The 19,512-nt window shown below is 40.8% G+C and overlaps 1 protein-coding gene across 5 annotated transcripts in view; it reads left to right on the top strand.

Annotated features, from left to right (window-relative positions):
- Nucleotides 1-19,512, top strand: part of esrrga (estrogen-related receptor gamma a) — a 135,001-nt gene that overhangs the window by 23,963 nt on the left and 91,526 nt on the right. The window contains exon 2 of one of the 5 annotated variants that reach the window (XM_079339447.1): nucleotides 7,300-7,383. The exons of the other annotated variants lie outside the window; for them this stretch is intronic. The gene's annotated coding sequence lies outside the window, so the exon portion shown is untranslated. The remainder of the gene's footprint in view (nucleotides 1-7,299; nucleotides 7,384-19,512) is intronic. 5 annotated transcript variants of the gene reach the window in all.

Genomic DNA, 19,512 nt, shown 5'->3' with positions numbered 1-19,512 from the left:
ATACACACACTCATACACACGCACACAAACACACACACACACGGTAAAATCCCACTGTGTGTGTGAACAAACAGAGGATGAAAGGCAAGACAGCGAGGGGAAGAGCACATATAAAGAGCTGCTGTTTTATTAATGAACCTGGAAACAGGCTTGGGATTCTCAGGATCTGTTTGTGTGTAAGTGTGTGTGTTGGAAATGCGCTCACACAACAGCAGAAACCAGGGTGGATGCCCGGTCTGCACTGACTGACACACATACACACACATGGTCTCTAATAAATTCACTCTAATTCATTCTCTCTTTTCTCTGGGGAAGAGCCAGCAGTTTGCCTGATCCAAGGAAGCTTCACGTTACCTTCACTAAATAATTGATGCTTGCTCTCTCTCTCTCTCTCTCTCTCTCTCTCTCTCTCTCTCTCTCTCTCTCTCTCTCTCTCTCTCTTGCTCTCTCTCACCCGTTTTCTGAGTTGCACTCACTTGCTCTATCTTTCTGCTCTCTGTGTATCTGTCTGTTTTCTGGTTCTTTTTTTTTCTGTCTGTCTTTTCTCGCTCCTTTTTCACTTTGTTTCATCCATCTTTCCTGCTTGTTCTTTTGTCCTCATTTAACTTGTCATTAGTATTGACTTACAAATAGCTATTAAAGGGAGTCAACACTTTGGCAGATGAAGGAACTATCAAATATCTTATACTAAAGTTTCTTAATGCTAAGGTTCTTCTGTTTGTGGGTGGATATGGCCTTGTGTATTTGTGTATGCATGTGTGGTAAAGATAGAGAGAGGGAGTCCGACAAGTTTAATTTGAGGAATCTTTTCAGTCCCAATGTCCCCGTAAGGAATTGAAACCACTGAAAAGTATCAGAATGTAGATGCACAGTGAGCGTGATAGTGATTTGGTATATGCATGTGTGCCTCTATGCTTTTCCGCATTTCTGTCCGTGTGTGTGTGTGTGTGTGTGTGTGTGTGTGTGTGTGGGTGGGTGTGTGTGTGCGTGAGCTTGTTCATGCAGGGACCTTCTTCTCCCCCTACCACAGGGATCTGACCCCACTAACCAGGGGTTAAGTGCTCCTTCTCTTTTTCTCTAACATTCATCCCTTCCCTTCTCTCTCCCTCAATTTGACATGCTATTCCACTTTCTACACTTCCTACTATTGCCTAGCTCTCATTTTCTGTCTGTGGTGAGGGCTGTCCCATTCAATCTGGATGCTTACCGCTCATTATATTCTTGTGAATGTAGAAAATAATACTCAATCATTTGGATAGTGTTACATTTTTGTGACTTATCTCTGCTTTTTTGTATTCTATCATTTCAATAATATATTGAGAGTAATATTGAACAAGTAAGGAACAGACGAGTGTCTAAATATTTTTTCCTTTTATTGATAAAGTACTTTAATCAAACATTTATACTGTTCATACTTTAACCTAGTGACTCTGGGACATGAACAGAAATTCTTAACACTCTGAGAATTAGCAAAGCTGACCTTAGCGGTGATTCTTGATAACGCTGTCAGAAGAAACAATATTTGCAGCCCCTCATTTGCACACGAGTCAGAGCCACAGAGTGCTTCTTTTAATCATCTTAAATTTAAAACAGCGAGACATCGGTTTAAAAACACCTGCAGCAGGTAGACCTGCTGTAATGGAGGTGCAAATCCATGCTGCACTCACTTTAGCAGCACCATCCTTAACCATTTCAGCATGTAGACCATCTGGGGATTAAATGTACATTGTTTGTTGTCAGAAATCACTCTCTTACTTCTATTCTCTAGCTGTAGCTCACATTAATGGTTCTCCACGACCTACTACCCAGATGTAAATAAGAACAGGGAACAGATAACCACTCGTATAGCACAGTTTGGCAGTGTTTTGATCTCATAAGATAAAGTTGTAGGTAAGTTGTGTCAGGTTAAACATTCATAATGACCAAAGCAATGCGTAACCACTTTTAGGACGGGCATGTGGATGTTAACCGAGAAGGAGGTCCAAAGACTGGCACCGCTAGCACTGCTAGCACTGCTAAAGCTAGCCACACCAAACCAACCTGCTTTTCTCTGAGATCCTGTTTAGCTATGTCAAATGATCTGTGCTTCATTTTCAGCTGCCACAGAGTCTAATCTAAGTTTTATGTTAAGGAGTCCACTATCATCTCTAATTCAAACCTAACACTGATATATAACCTATCGTTATATAAATAGTTCCCCGCCACTGCTATATATGGCATTCTGTGGGGAACACTGTTGTACAGCAAAGTATATAAACACATATTCTACAACTCAATGAGTGCATGAAACTGGCCACGCCTTTGTCTCCAGGAATTTACCTGCTATGTTTGAAGGAATTAGTAAATAGCAATAACAGTGTAATTTGTCCTGGAGGTTATCAATATCAGTGTCGAGTAACTGTCAGGAACCAGAATCAATTAAGTTCCAGTTCTCTTACTGCTTTGTCAGATAAGAAGATGATTTTAAAGTTCATGTGCTCACAGTCAACAATCTTCCAATAGAGAGGTTTCACTCTAACTTATGGATGTAGTTTTATTGCTTCTTATTGCAAATAAAATGATTTTCAGCTCCATGCTTTTCTTTCTTTATCCTCTGTTTTGCCCCTGGGTTCTGTGACTCTTAAGGGCGCTTGACACTACTTGTCACATAAACCCATTCACAAACACCCACACACCGATGGCTATGCCGAAGGGAGCAATTTGGGGTTCAGTTACTTTTCCAAGGAGACTTTAACACGGAAACAAGGAAAGCAGGCGATCAATCCACTGATCTTCTGATTAGAAGATGACCGGCTTTACCTCCTGAGCCCTCAAAAGAATATATACTGTAGTTTGGAAAAAGACATGTTTAGATGTAACTTCAAACTTGCTTGAAAAACTGGCAAATGGCAAAAAGAAATGCACAAGGTAAATCAAAAAAAAAGATTTCGATTTAAACCGGGATCAAATGCACTTCATGTCTATCAAACTCAACAAATCACCTGCATTTTACTGGATACAGTTTTGTAGAGTTAAAGATTTGCTGCAGCAGGCAAAAAAGTGAAATCCAAAACGGCACTCTCAACTGAACCACTGCTTTTGTGAGCGTGTTTGTGTGTTTCTGAGGGTGCCTGAGCATGTGTTTGTTCTGGTTGCTACTTCACTGAGAGACTGAGGGAGTCAAGAGTCCCTAATCCTTGCCATCAGAGACTTCTCGGCACACGCACACACACAAAACACATTCGCACACATCAGCTTCTTATCAGCTTGCCCAGTGAACCATTATTGTGTTTGGTGTGAATGTGTGTGTGTCTATGTCTGTGTCTGTGTGCACGCTGATGAGGGGATACCGGTCCTCCCATGACAGAGGTAATCCTGTTCAGTGGCAGGTCTGGGTATCCCAACTGGTGTGTTGTGTGTGTTTGTGTGTGTATTTCTCTGTTTGTATCCCTTAGCAGCAGGTCATGGAGCCCAAATCTACTGCCTGTTTTTCACATGCTACTCTGTCTCTTAGTCTACAAGGGTTTCTACTCTGCTTTAATGTCTTTTTGTGTTTACTTCAGTGTACATTGAATCATACATTTTAGTCGTTTGAGCTTAAATATATACAGATTAGTTGTAGCTTTATGACCGGTGTGTATAATATTTTAAAATCGCCTCCTCTCATCACAACGACACATGAAATCCACTTAAGCTGAAGGTGTGCTGTGGTGTCTGGTTCCAAGCAGAACCTTAAAGTCCAACTGCCTCCAAATTTGGTTGGGGTATATCATTTACTTGGCCTTCAAAAATCCGACAGATACTCCACTGGATTCAGCTCTGGGGAAGTTGGAGTCCAAGTCAACCACTTTAACTCATTGCTGTGTTGCTCTACGACACGTTCTTCCATTACTCTGTGGTCTAGTTTTTATTGCTCATTGTAGGCATTTTCATGTGGTAGACAGGCCAAAGCATGGGCAAGCTGGTATTTGGCTACACAGTCCTGTACGAACTGGGATGCACTGTGTTCTGATACCTACTAACTCTTTTGGTAGGTATCGACCGCTGTAGAATGGGAGCACCCCTCAATGCCGCCTTTTTGGAGATGTTCTAACCCAGTGGTCTGACCATCACAATTTGGCTGTTATTAAAGTTGCTCACATCCTGAGCAACTTTGATAACAGTGCCCTTTTCTTTCTGCTTCCAACAAACCATCTTTGAGGACAAACTGTTCACCTGCTGCGTACCATAGTCATCCTTTTGACAGGTGCCTTTGTAAAAGTAAAAATGTATGAATTTAACTTCCTGTCAGTGGTCATAATGGTATGGCGTGTGCAGCTGTTGGTGCCGATCCCGTTTCCCACTTTTTTTTTTCCCTTTTTTTTTTGTCCAGCCCTGACACTGCAGTCAACTGTGGTGCCTTTGAACAATGAAGTGCAAACCCCCCTCACCCTCACTGAGTTAAACCCTATACTAAGTATAGAAGCAGTAGATAAAAAAAAGAAAAGAAAAGACAAGTATCATGATTATCATGGTGGAAATGTACAAAAGACATTTTTCTTTGAAGGTACTGTATTGCTTGGATTTTTTAGAAACAAGATAAAACTGTCAAACTGTTGTCTTCAAACTCTACAGTTCAGATGTTTAAAAGAAGGAGGTGTCTATGACTGTGGACATATTCCACAGCTGACTGTGGACATATTCCAAAGCTCAGCTAGAGCTGAAAGCTCTAGCTGAGAGTGTCTGTGATGATGTGAATGTGAGTAGAGTAAAAGGGTGTTATCAATAGAACATGTTTTTATTGAGAGCCTTTATTATCATTGTATAACAGGAAACTGGTTTATGCTCCTGGTTGGTGCACCGAAGTCAAACAGACAGACTTGCACACAGTCGTAAACACATTTGCACTGACATGCGCATTCCAAAAAATGCAATTAAAGCAAGTTTATTTATGTGTTTGTTGGTTTGCAATGGTACTGTCTGAGTGTATGTTTAGCTGTGATCTCGCTTGTGTTTTGGGAGCATAATAGTGTCTGTTTTCAGGAAACCAGCGGGGGGCTAATGGAACGGCTTTGTCTGTTTAAAGGAATTACCAGCCTCCTTCGCCAAAATCAACTCATAATCTGCTTTATTGGCACCACTACGCTCATTGCTACAACACTGGCAGTCCCTACCAACACACCAGTGATAATAAGCCAAGCACCACAACAAGATGTAAACTCTCCTGTGAAAACTGTGTGAATGAAAAGAGGAAAGGGAGGATAAAGACATGGAGAAGAGGAAAACCAATAATTCAAAAAGTGAGAGAGGTATGAGGTGAAAAAGAAAGAGGAGTGGAACAATGCATGAGTATGGGTGAGACACATGAAGAAAGAGAGAGAGAGAGAGAGAGAGAGAGAGAGAGAGAGAGAGATGAGATGCTGCAGGGTTATCAGTGATTAACAGTTCCACCCTATAGAACATTGGGTTGGACTTCAAAGAAAGAGCTGCTTTTTTGTTTCCAGGCCCTGAGTGTTGCAAGTCTGTTTTGTGATGTTTGTATACCAAAAACCCCACTGACACAACGTTCTCACACTTGAAAACACATTTCTCCCAGTTAAACTGTGAGAGACCAAGGAAGGCATGCAGGGGAAGATGGGAGAAATTGAAGCAAGGAAGGTGAGGCTAGGAGTCAAGAGAAACAAGTGACAGGATATGGAGGGATGAGCACAGTGAAATGGAAAACAAGACTGGAAATGTAACAGAGCAACACCTCCAAAATAGCATGATTATTGATGGTATCACAGTGTTTGACTGTTTGTGGTTGGGGCACCATAACAGTTGCTCTGCGTCAACGTTAGTTGTTTAGCTGGTCTTTTTTCTTTTAAGGTCCTGAAACACCAGGCAGACGGTGATGAACTAGTAGCGAGGAAGAACAAATGTGGCGCGCCTTTTGTCTTGGCCAAAAAGTTGCACTTGAACACGCTGTGAAGACTACAGCCAACGGCCAACCACCGTGGACTACTTGTGATATAGGTAGCTTACTTCTAATCGAGAATAATGTTTGAGAAAAAGTTGAAAATGGCACTGCTGTTGTCAGCTCTTGGTCTTTTAGTGGAAAAAGAAAAGAAAAGGCAAGGGTGACAAATAAGAAGATAAAGCTAAATAAATGGATACTACAGCAGCAGGCTCAAGGGGCTTTCCCGAACATGTGTCAAGAGCTGGAGTGACATGAAACCCACCGAACAGCCAATCAGAGTGTTTCCTCTCACCAACCACATCATCATCAGTTTAACTAAATAAACAGTTTAACGTCTTTTTCACATTCATTAAAAAGTTGACTTTAATAACATTTTCACTGTCGTTGGACCTTCACACAAACCATGAATATGCAGACTTCCTATTGCTCCTATGACTTTTCTGGGCTTTCTCCTGTGTTGTTGTGGCCCTTGTGGCCATTCTTTATCTGTCAAGCAAAGTCTCTTAGATACAAAATGATTAATTCTCTGCACATCTGATACAAACTGTTATTGCAAAGTCTGTTCTGATAAGCTTTTTATTCAATTAAATTCAGGGGGTATGGAATCAATACGAGACAATATTTTCGGCAATTTAGTGCATTACATACATTTCATTCATGAAATTTAATAGGTTTAATCTTCCATTTGTGTTGATAGTATTTTTTCTTGGCTTTTGTTTATCTTTTAAAGAATTCAATCATATTTTTGCAACATATTGGTGGATTTCAGTGTTACACACAATTCTCAAACAAAAAAACATAAAATTACAACCTTTCTCTAACACACACACATCGACTACAAACGGTCTACCATTGTACACACACACACACACACACACACACACACACACACACACACACAAACACAGAGTAGTAAAACGCTCCTTCAAAGTACAAAAGTGGAGTGAGAGAGGGAGACAGAGGAAGAGAGAGGGAGAGGTTTGAGATCTGAGGAAGAGGAGACGAGAACAATGGCTTTAAGTCTTGACAAACACTTAGCCAAGGCCTTCAGACTAACACTTTGGAGCAGACATGTCTGCCTGCATACCAATAGCAAACACTGTCACTCCCCATCTAACTCAGAGGCTTTTGATGTTCTATTCACAGAGATAGAGAGAAGGGAGGTGAAGGAGGGGATGGAGGATGAGTGAGTGCAGATGGGGATGGAACTTGATAAATTAAAATAGGAAGAGAAGAGAAGGAAGAAAGTTGGCCGAATGAGAGAAAGACAGACAAGCTTGAAATATGTAGCATTTCCATCTGGCCTCTTATTAAAATCTTTCCACCCTTTCTGTCTGTGTTTCTTTATCTTTGTCTCTGTCTATGTTTCCAACAATATCTAGATCTTAGCTGTAAGAATAAGTGACGTGGGGACGAAAGAGGAGAGGGAGGAAGACCGAATATGGATCCCTCTTCACAACATCATGGTACATATTTTCAATCCTTATGTGTTGTCTGTTTCCCTTTTTCTTAAAACACTGACACTACAGAACACAGGAGGAGTTGCGGGTGACCATTTGTCAGCTGTCACTGGAACTGAGACATTGATCAATTTTACACCATGTTAAATTAAGTCAAGTTAAAATTTTACTCCCACAATGACCGATATTTACCATCAATGGTGATCTCAAACTTGTTTCTCATAGAGCCAGTATTTTTACAATTAGTACAATTAGTTATGTCTTAAAATGTTTGGACAACCTTTTGTCATTAAAATGTCTCCACTTATAAATGCTTGTCAGGGCCTCAGTATCTATGAAGGTGCCGTTCAAACATCTAAATACAATTAAACCATCTGCAGGTATATCAGATAATGAGGAACTATAGAGACAGTAACCACCTGTGACACTGGGTCTGTGCAGAAGTCAGGATGATGGTTCAAACACCACAGTATCTTAATCAGAAAGGGGTTAAATTGCTATGTACTTCATTGGTATACTCCAACCAAAGACCTTCTGTCCCACTGAAAACATGATTTTTCCTTTGCCTAAATCTTTACACAGACAGTGTTTCAGGTTTACAACTTGTCCGAAACAGCAAACACGACTTCAATTTAGAGTGAAATAAATATTAAGATAAACCCTAAGATGAGTTTCAAAAAAGTTTGTATATTGAACCAAAGCTGCACAGATGAACACATCTGTTTGCAGCCAATACACCGGCAACATCAAGTAGACATCAACCTGTGCAGACATGTGAACATACATTTATACCATGATGAACCATATCCCTTATCAGTTAAAGTGCACAAGCATTAGCAGGCACAAACACACACATACCCTGTACTCACAAGTGCTCACCAGCACGCACACACAACCTTCTCTGCAAGTTAAGTGTGTAAAGAGGCAGGGAGAAATTATTAATTATCAGGCTAATGGGCACCAGGCTGGGTTCTGCTTCATTAAGCTCTAAATGTTTGTGTGAGAATGTTTGTGTATTGGAGGCTGGGTCTCTATATAATACACACAGATAGGTGCACTTTCATTTGCATACACCTGTACACCAGGGGGGAGGGGGAATTAACAACCAAACAACTGCACAATACTAATTCCCCTGTCAGAAATAATACAATTTGTACTAAAATGGAAACACTAAAACATGAATATAGTAGATAAATTAATATTGTCCAATGCAAATCTGTATTTAAATTTAGAGGTTGAGCTCTCATAATAAATTGATGGACTATAACATAACAGTAAAAGGTTTTAATATCAATGACATTGATCATATTTATCTTTAGAAATATTTATTTTTGCACAAGAAAGTTTGATGAACAGAGAGAAAAGAATCTCAGACTCTATTTAAACTTCAGTAAGATTCTTTGTATCACTGAAGTGTACAGTGCTATCTGTCTGTGTACATACTGTATGGATGTGTGTTAAGTGTAGTTGTAGCAGTGGTGCGTGTGTTTATGCCCCGTGTTGATAGTGATGCAGTTTGCTCCCACTCTATCCCTTGCAGGGTTGTGCTGGCTACAGTATGATAAGTAAAACCAGTGCTGACGTTAATCTGTCTCACTCCCATTAGGAAAGACAGATAAGCTGGAGAGAGAGAGAGAGAGAGAGGCAGAGGGAGGGTGAGACAGCGAAGGGAGGGAGCCAAAGGGAAAAAGTTACATGGTTTAATTTTTTGGGGATTCACAACAAACCGTTACATATTTTTAGGTTACAACATGTAAGAAAGGAACACATACTCATAAGAATTTAAAGCAATTGATGGCATTTCGGCTTTTGTTGTGCTTTTTCTTTTTCTTTTTTTAACAGACAAGCTCTACAAGCAACAGAAGTCCCTGGGGAACAGGGGGAAATTGAAATGATGGTACACTTCTTAGACCACTAGGCCTCCTAAGTGCCTGTTTGTTCATCACTGACAGTATTTCATGCAGCCTTTCAGCAAATGAGCATAGCCCTGAACATTATGGGCTTACTGTATAACAGCAGTGTGTTTTGAAAATAAGACACATTATAACCCTTTTCACACATCGCTCTGGGTATTTCCACGAGGAGTTGTATATGTGAACTCAAACAGCCAAATTCACCTGGAGTTTCTCCTGCCAGACCCCTAGTATTTTTTCCGCAGCAAGTCCGAGTGGGCTGATGTGAGAAAGCAGCATATGTCTATTTGAGATTTTCATGTGTGTGGATTTTGTGTGTTTCCCTATAAATAGCGTTGACGGTAACATAAGCAGGGGCCCAGTCTCAGTGGTTTTTCCCATTGATTAGCTGGCTTGCTAATGCACAATCATCCCCACCACTGGTGCACAATCACACACATACATGCACACACACAGAACTGCATTGCACTAATGAGAGTTGGTTAAGACCCCCAAGGAATAACCAACCGCCACTTTACCCCTCGGAGACACACAGGGGGTGTGAGAGAGAGGGAGTGGGAGTGAAAAAGAGATAAGAAGGAGGGGTACAAAAACCAGATAAAGATATCACGAAGAGAAAAAAAAGAGGACAGAGCATATTCACATAAGAAATGATGGACACAGTGAAAGAAGACATGCAGTCCTGCAGTCCCCTTTGTGTGACTGTAGGTGCATTTGTGTATATGGTTAAGACGCCCCTTACACTGTCCTCTGCTGTCGATGTGTGTATCCCCCTGTCTGGGTGTATATCTGTGCTAGAATTACCCAGAATGCTTTAGCCATTGACTGACTGGCTAATGGCAGTCTCTGTTTTCTTCTGATGGTCATTGACCAGGCTTTCTCATCGATACCTGTTTTTACAGCTATTCTGGTGCTGTGTGGATGTGCTTGTTTGTGTGTGTGTGTGTGTGTGTGTGTGTGTGTGTGTGTGTGTGTGTGTGTGTGTGTGTGTGTGTGTGTGTGTGTGTGTGTGTGTGTGTGTGTGTGTGTGTGTGTGTGTGTGTGTGTGGATGTGTGTGTATGTTGCTCATAAAAGATTTTTCTTGTACTTGGATTGTATGAAAGAACCAGTTGTGCTCCGGTTTGTTTGGGTTAATGGTTACATCATTGTAGGACGAAGATATTGTTTGTTTGTCAGGAGCTCTAGACAATGTTTATTAAAGCCTTCACATTGCTGCTGATGGCTCTGTACTTCATTGAAACATGATTACCACATGATCTTTCTTTTTTTTCCTGAATTTTTGAATTTTAATTTATCCATCATGGATTTAAAAAAAATCCTCTTTGCGGAGGAGCAAAGGACCTCCGTTTTTTTAAAGATGAACAAGATAATATTTATCATACACGTCAGATCCACAGTGATTTAAAAACAGTGTGGAACTTTAAAGGCAGGGTTGGTCATTTTTGAAAAGTATCGTGATTTTTGAATCCTCTCCTTTCTCCGTCTTCACCCACCCACTCTGTGCTCCCTAAAAAGCCACGCCCCTCACTTACATGCAACAGCACCATTGGTCCAGTAGTGGATTTCAGCTCATGCTGTGAGTGTGGGCTCTTGCATGCATGGAGTAGAGAGACTTGATTGTTTTATGAAAAATGAACTGTCATCCAACATTTGTCGAAGTTTTTACAGGTTTATGGCTGCTACAGATGATGGATTTTCTGTGTTCCTTTTTCAGAGCAAATAAGATCTGCTGTTAAAAAAGTTAAGAACGTGTAACTGGAGGAAATTTCCTGCCCGACCTTTAATAATGTTTTTGGATAAAATCCAAATAACAACTTGTTACTCGTGCGCCTCCAACCTCATACATTCCTCTACTCTGCCTTTCAGTTTCTACCTCCTTTTTTTCTTCTCTTGGTTTCATTTCCCTCCTCCAGTATCTCTCCCTTTTCCCCTCCTTTCTCTTCTTCCCCCTATACATCTCCCCACAGTTTGGAAAGGATTTGGTCTCACAGACACTCAGCAAGACTATCACCACTCCACCCAGGAGACCACTCATCCCCCCCTCCCCCCTCCATCCATCTATCTATCCATCCATCGATTGCCACTATTCCTGGACCTCTGTTATCCCACTCAAGGTCCAGCTCGGGTTTCCCCTTCCTTCCCACAACTCAGCTGTGTATGTGTGTGTTTGTGCGCGTTTGTGTGTGCGTGCTAACTTCCTAGGTTGTCTGTCTTTCTGAGTGTCACGTTTTATTAGTTATCACATCTGCTCTGACATAATCATTACAGACATTACCATTAATTTCCTATTACAATTACTGTGAGAAAAAAAGACCAAAATAGTACATGAACAAACATAGGCTCACTTTTGATTTGCTATCAGTTCATGATTAAAACACAACTATTCATGCACGCATACACAAACACACATGCTCATAAGAAGCAACAGAGTGGTGCTGCCTAGTCACCCCTAAACGCCTAAGTGGCCCAAGTATTGATAATCTATAGGAAATGGTCAATTCTTAGAGAAAAGCCGACTTAATTAATAGCTGAATTACTCCGGTCAGAGAGAAGCTCTTTACTTATCCAGTCATCCATTCACTAACCTTATCGTTTATTTGATTAATATAGACTTTTTTGAGTTATTTTTGACATTTTTAAGCCTTCATTAGAGAGTATGGGCAACATGAGAATAGAGGAATGGAGAACATGCCACAAGCTTCCCAAATCAGACAGAAAAGAGAGAAAATGTCTTACTCTGCGGTGCTGAAGTGCCGCGCAGCACTCAATAAAAAGGACACACAAACAAGAGAACACCAGAGAACAGTTAGTACAATTTAAAAAAGTCAGTCGTACCAATTAATCTAACATAAAATCAGTATCTTCTTCCTTTTCTCTTCAGCCATATTAACAGAACAGAAGGCTGTGTGGTTTAGGAGAGGTGGCCTGTGTGTGTGTGTGTGTGTGTGTGTGTGTGTGTGTGTGTGTGTGTGTAGGTGTGTGTGTGTGTGTGTGTGTGTGTGTGTGTGTGTGTGTGTGTGTGTGTGCATGCATGCGTGCGCGTTTGTGTGTGTGTGTGTCTGCGTGTGTGAACACTAACTGTCATAGCAAGGTTTGATGTCACCGGGTCTAATTGTCTTTCATGTGAACACAAGGGAGAGATGTTTGGCAAGCACAGGGTAAAGAGAGAGAGACAGAAGAGAGAGGGGACACAGAGGGTTTATAGAGGACTATAACGAGTTTGAGGAAGCATAGACAAACAAAAAGAAAAAAAGCATGAGAGCCTGCAGTTCTACTACCAGTCCTCCCTCTATGGTCCCTAACTGCCTGCCTGCATCTCTGACGGATGCTGCGACTCCTCTCCTCTGTTCGGTGAATTTGTGTAAAATGCCTGGTAATTGATGCGGGTCTGGGAACTAAGAGAGAAGCTGCCACAGGTGATGAACGCACACTGAATGTGTGTGGTATTTTTCCATGAGACACTTAACACTTAACTGGGCCTCTTAAACCAACCATGGAGAAAGAGACAAATGCCAAGCAATTCCCCTATTGCTCTCATTTTACCTGTGGTGTGTGTGGGTCTGATATGTGTGTGTTCTGTCTGCAACCAGCCCTCATAGTAGTTCTTAAAGTAAGTGAGGAGCTGTTTACTGTAAAACACAGATTATTAGCCTGCTATGTAGTAGTAGTTTGGATTTTACAAATATGTCACTGATAATGGATCTATGTAATGTACATTTTAAATCTGCCATGTCTGTTATAAATCAAAAAGAGAAGTATCTGTTTGTGAGCCATTTAAAGGTTTCCCACAGATAGAATAGAATGATTTCATCAAATATTATTGAAAGAATTATTTAAGGATGCCTGGTCTGCTCAGAGGGATATCTGGTTGAGTTCTGTTTCATACCACATTGTGCTGCATGCAGGACCAACATTACATCACTTATCCACTGAATATTCTGTGTCATTGGACCAAGTCCTCTGTGCCTGTATTAGTGTCCATGTCTTTGCTGGAGCAGTAGATTGAATGCACTTCCACATACCTCTATGGAAATGAAGTGACACACACACACACACACACACACACACACACACACACACACGCACGCACACACACACACATATATACACAGTGGGACAATCAGGTCATTCCAAGGTAAAAGGACTTACATATAGTGAAATATTCATACTTTAGAGGTGCCTGTGTGTATCTGCCTGCTCCTGTGTGTGTGCGTACACAAGTGCAAATGTGTGTGTGTGTGTCAAACTCATGACTGCTACAAGCAGTTCACTTTAATTGAGGTCCTGACGCCTCAAGCTAAATGCTTAGGAGAAAGATAAAACCTGCACAGTGGTAGGTAAACACTTACTTATGTGCACACATGCGCACACCAGCTTGCACCACAAAACTAACACAACAATGTTGACCTTAAAAAACTGCATCAATGAAATTTGGTTATCAGGCAGTTTGTACTGACACAGTTAGCAGTCTGCTTGCTGACCACTGTGGTGCAAGACAACATGACTTCTGTTTTGGTTATTATTATCAAGGTGAGGGTAGCGTTGGATGGACAACATCAGATTCATATCACAGTATTTTTCTTTTTTTTTTAGTTCAAAGTATATCACAGAATTACTGTATTGTAACTCTGTTCTGTGTTTTGTGCACGCACTGTTGTTGGTGGGTATTGTCTGTCTGATTGTATGTGCCTTGAAAAAGTAATTTCCGATTGGACAGCATACAGTATTTCAAGTCATTCTCAAAAGGGAAAGCGCACAAGATACCTGACTAATTTGTGTGCCAAAATGACCAAAATGTTTTTAAAGTTCACTGTGTGTTCAGATCTGATTTACTTGTAACTGAATCTGTGAGGTTATAAGATTTGTTTCTCTGCTGCAGGTGTCTTAATTTGTTGCTGCTAAAAAAAACCCACCACATTTCCTGATGTGAAGGAAGCAAAGTGTGGGCTTTTATTATGAAGCATGTGTCTGAAATGAAAGGCATGATTGTCTAATTAACTTAGCTTATTGCTAATACCCGTTTATGGCTCACCCTGAGGTGAGGAAAATTTAACTCATCTCTTCTTTGGTTTGCGACCAGTAAAATCTGCTATAAACTGGCTTTGACAAACTGAAAATGTAACCAATATGTTTGTATCTTTGTAATTCATTATTATTTCCAACACTCTAAATATGAAGCTTTTAGATGGTTGAATTTTGTCTTGCACACAATGGGCCAGATTTATTAAGATCTCAATTAAAGAGTACTAAATTGCGTGTTCACCGCAAAAGTTTGCACGTTTGGCTTGTGGGCGTTTTGCGGGTGATTTACGAAGAACATTTGCGTGAATGACGTCAGGTGCAAACCTTGTGGAGGTGGTAGTATTTCTGTCAGGCTTTTGCGCGTTCTACTGGTTTACGTCACAGAGAGTTTGGACGGAAAGCAGGACGACTGCAGGCGCAAAATAGATATTAGTTAGAGGCAAATGAACGTTCAGTGTTTTCAAGTAATAGCAGATAAATATGAATATAACAAAAGAAAAAAGTGGCTTATAAGAAAACCTTTTTAAATTAAACACGGTCCTCTCTGGCACTGGTGCGCAGTGTGTGTGCCACTTGTGCCATCGTTGCGCACCAGAAGCTGGTCAGCGCTGCGTCTGATCGGACATAAATCTCATGGCAACAGGTACTGAAGTTGGGGGTACAAGCATGATGAGCCCCCCGTTCAAGTGTCCCACAGCGCAGCAGCAGGGGAGGGGGCTGTAGAGTGAAGAGACGAGCGCGCTCTGGAGAAGCCCTCCAGAGCGCACCAGAGACGCGTAACCCGAGAAAATGAAATGCCCAGTTTAAAATGTAATGTTGGCGAGAAGAGGGAAATAGGACGACATGTCAATGTTGAAATTCTTTAGACTGCAGACGCTGTGAATGTTCAGTTACAGTTCAATCATGGCGTTTACAATCCTCACTGCACGCTGTTAGTAGATCAGATAGCACATTTTTTGCTGATGGTATCAAGTTTGCACACGTTTTAATACACGCAAACCTTTAGTAAATCAGGCCCAATGAGTATAGTGCTTTAAAAAAATGATGGGGGGTTTTCAATCATACAATGACCTGTAGTCAACATTTCACTCCAACCCTTCAAAGATTAGCATAAAATCCTCAAGAACCGAGATCAGCCATCTTTCCTATTCAGGCTTAGTACTTATCTCAAAGCACAATAGATAGAGCAATAGCAGCGGTTTTACTGAGTGGCAATATGTTACCTCTAGTGACATTTCTAAAGTATTTGGGCAGAGGACGAGCAAACGTGTTTTCTCTACAGGCGCAAAAGGGGCGCTTGACCGATGCATGGAAGTGCTATGAAAATAATCGATTTACATGATATTACATTAACTTTATAAACTAGTCTCTCTTTGAAAAAAACGCTACATTATAAAAATATAGTTTTATTTGCATTTGGGTGAAGATTATTTATAAAAAAAAAAATAGCCACAATTAGGGACAAGGACAGAAAAGTTTCAAGTTTGGAGGGAAAAACTTCACCTTTACAGCACTTCACAGCGTCCATCAGCACTCCACGTCCAAGAATGAATGTCCAATGAAAAGTGCATTCCTTTGAATGGTGTGATATATATATATATATATATATATATATATATATATACAGGGAGCAGGATAGGTTGTAACTAACAGTAGAGTTAATTAATCATAGAAACTTTACACTGGCACTTCACCGTTTATATATAGTGTCATTGACTTAAAAAAAAGTTGTGACTCATCTTATTCCCCTGGTTTTAACAGCAGAACAGCAACCTTTAGTCCTACTCCCAAACAAAGCTGAGTATTGAATCCTCATCAGTTATAACAGTAACTACATTGAACAGCATCGCATAAACTGACTGACGAACTCTGAAGCACCAGAAGCCCATATTTAGCAACTCATTTTCCACCTTCCTCCCATCCTTCTTCCACTTGTATTCGGAAGTGCAACAATAATTTGTGAGGCATATTAGGAGGTATTTAAGTGTTCTTGTCTCAGCAACAAAACGAAAGCATCAAGGATGGAGGGAAAGAGGTGTTCCCCTCCCTCCCTGCTATCCACCCACCTTCTAATCCCTTAAAAGCACTTACGAGATTGGCGCTGCCCGCCTGCTCGACTACCCGTTGGTTGCCACAGCAGCTGATTGGAGGAATGGAGGCTCCTAATTGGATCATGAGGGTGTGATGCAGGCGAAAGCAGCCACATTATGGGAAGCTGACTTTGTGCAGCGTAACCCTGTCAGGATGACCCCTTCCCTGTGTATGCAGGTGTGTGTGTGTATGGGTGTGTGTTTAGACTGACCTCAATGTGACTAAGAGCCTCTGCTCATCAAGGCGGCCTGGCTGAGGCTGCAGGAGAGGATAGATTAATGAAGAGAACATGGGACTGTAGAAGAGAAGAAAAAGAGGAGAACATGGAGTCAAATTCAAGGCAGAAAGTTGCAAAGCAAAAGAGAAAAAGGAAGAAGAGATAATGAAGATATTAGCACAGTTTTCAGGACAGTGCATTTGAGTTTTCTTCCCCCCCACACACGCATTTTCTCTCCTTCCGTTATGACGGTAGGGGGTAAGGTAGGATTGATGACATGATGCAGTGAATTAATCCCCCTGAACTTTGTGCCTGTGCTCCCTGTGTGTGTTACAGTGTGTGTTTGTGTCTTTCACTTTGGTGCAAAGTGACTGTGTTGCCCGTTACGGTGTAAATTGATAGCGTCACTGCTCTTTGCCGCATTACGGTGAACGTGGAGCTGTACATTCAGTTTCCGAACTGCATTCTATATCACACCATCATGCTCACCTGATCCCACAGACCTGAATGATAGTCCAGCAAGGACTATGTCAAAACATTTTAACCTGAAACCCTGCTGGTATATACTCACAAATGTGCTTTTGTGTACTGTATGAGGAGTGCTTTTTATTATAACATTGTTATACCAGTTACCTTTACCTTTGATGGGTATAGTATATAGTGGTATGTATGTATGATGTATGTATGTAATGTATGTATATGTGTATATATATGTATATATGTATGATGTATGTATGTAATGTATGTATATGTGTATATATATATATGTATATATGTATGTGTATGTATGTGTGTGTGTGTGTGTGTGTGTGTGTGTGTGTGTGTATATATATATTAAGTTAAGCACAGTTTGCAGTCATTTTTATAGCTTCTGTCGGTGCGTGTTCTATAATGGAGGCGGGGCGGGACACACAACAAGTGTCACGTTTAAGATGCTACTGTGACACTTACAGATTAGATTAATTAACACTCAATGTGTCTATTTCTCTTCAACTGAATGAAACGTTTCAGAGATTTGACTCCATCCAGAATAAAATTAACTCTGAACTTACTGAACTTCCACCCACACAAAAAATGCTCTAATATACTGTAAAATAAATTATAATTCATTCACATTTTCTGTGAACGTTTTACACTTAGCTCAGCCCAAATATTTACAGGTTTGTCCAAACCAATAAAAAAAACAACTAATCACAAAAAAAACATACCAATAACTATCTCTATATTGGTAATGGAAATCCTTCTTTCTGATAAAAATCTCCTATTAAAATGCATTTTTAATATACTTTTGAATTGACATATATGCACAGATATTATATTGAAATATTGATATTGAATTATGGAATACTGAAATCACCAAATTTGTTATTTTTGATATGACCATTATCTCACTGAAAGTCACACATGTAGATGTTCTTTTAGCTGCAATAAAATCACACTTGTCTTTTGTCTTACGCTGCCTATTCTCTCTTTACTTTGAATTGCTGTGAATGCAAACAGTGTGCAGTAAGCTAGGTTTTTTGTTTCTTCAAATCTCTAAATAGCATCACAAGCTTTTTTTGTGCTTTTGTTTCTAATCCAATGTCAGGAGCAATGATGTCTGGAATAAAGCATTGAAATAGATAGATTTTGACAGATTATGCTTAAACTGTTGTAAGGATGCAATATTTGGAAGCTAATGTCGCTCTACTGTCAGCGTGGTAGCTTTGACTGTAATAACCAGCTCATTTAGAGCAACAGGGGATGCCACTGTGTGTATGTGTGTGTGTGTGTGGGGGGGGGGGGGGGGGGGGGGGGGGGGGGGGGGGGCAATGAATGAATATGTGTGGTGTTCAACTGAATGTTGATTTGTGAGTGTGTAACCCTGTTTGGAATGTCTGTGCAATCATTTGTAAACTTGCACGTGAGTTGGTTTCTCTGAATGTGTTTTGTGTGCGTGTGTGTGTGTGGTGTCCATGAAGAGTGGTGGGTACAGCAGGGGCGTCTGATCCCTCCACCTTTTAAGAACATCAGAGGGTGTGAAAAGCACTGATTGCCCTAACCGCTCTCATTGGGACTCAAACCCCCCGGCTTAGATGTGCTTGAGCGACTTTGTAGAGACAAGAGAGGGGAGTTGGTGTGTGTATCTGTGTGTGTATGAGTGTGTGTGAGTGTGAGAGAGACAGGAGACAGAGAGGGTTGGAGTGATGGAGATGGAGAGAGAGGAAATCAGGGTTAGCAAGGGGGGGGAGTGAGTAAACAAGCAAATTTGTAGTGAGAGGGCCATGGTGAGAGGCAAGGGACTGGAAGCTATGGACGTGAAAGAAGCCAGGCCAGAGCATGAAAGTTTTGAAGAGACCAAATGAGGAGAAGAGGTTCCCTTATCATTTTATTAGAGGGGGCAAATCGCCGTAAATGGGGGTGCACACACTAACCACTGCGCCGCCAGTTAATCTTAATTTAGTTTATTTTCTATATAGGCACCAGATCACAACTGAAGTCATTTAAGTGAACTAATCGGAGTCAGAATCAGTTCTATATTGTCCAAAAATGCTTTCAGATTTTGTTCCTAAACTTTGGTGCTTGTTAGAATCTTCCGAAAAAAAAAGGGTTTTCACAACAAAATTTCTTCTCAAGAATTGTCGGTGAATGAGGCTCCAGGATTGCTGCTTTTGTTTTTTATTTTATTGTGGATTTATATATGAATGAAAGCTACTTATTTTTGTCAGGACTTTAAGTGGGAGTGCCCCCAACCATCCATTCAGACAGAGTTAAACACTCAACGAGGCAATTAATGTAAAATCCCGGGCTGTAAAAAGAAAGGAAGAAATGATTCTCTCTCTCTTTCTCTCTCTCTCTCTCTCTCTCTCTCTCTCTCTCTCTCTCTCTCTCTCTCTCTCTCTCTCTCTCTC

Source organism: Symphodus melops (genome assembly GCF_947650265.1).
Source record: "Symphodus melops genome assembly, chromosome: 3".
NCBI lineage: Eukaryota > Metazoa > Chordata > Actinopteri > Labriformes > Labridae > Symphodus > Symphodus melops.
This window is presented reverse-complemented; position numbering and strand designations above follow the sequence as displayed.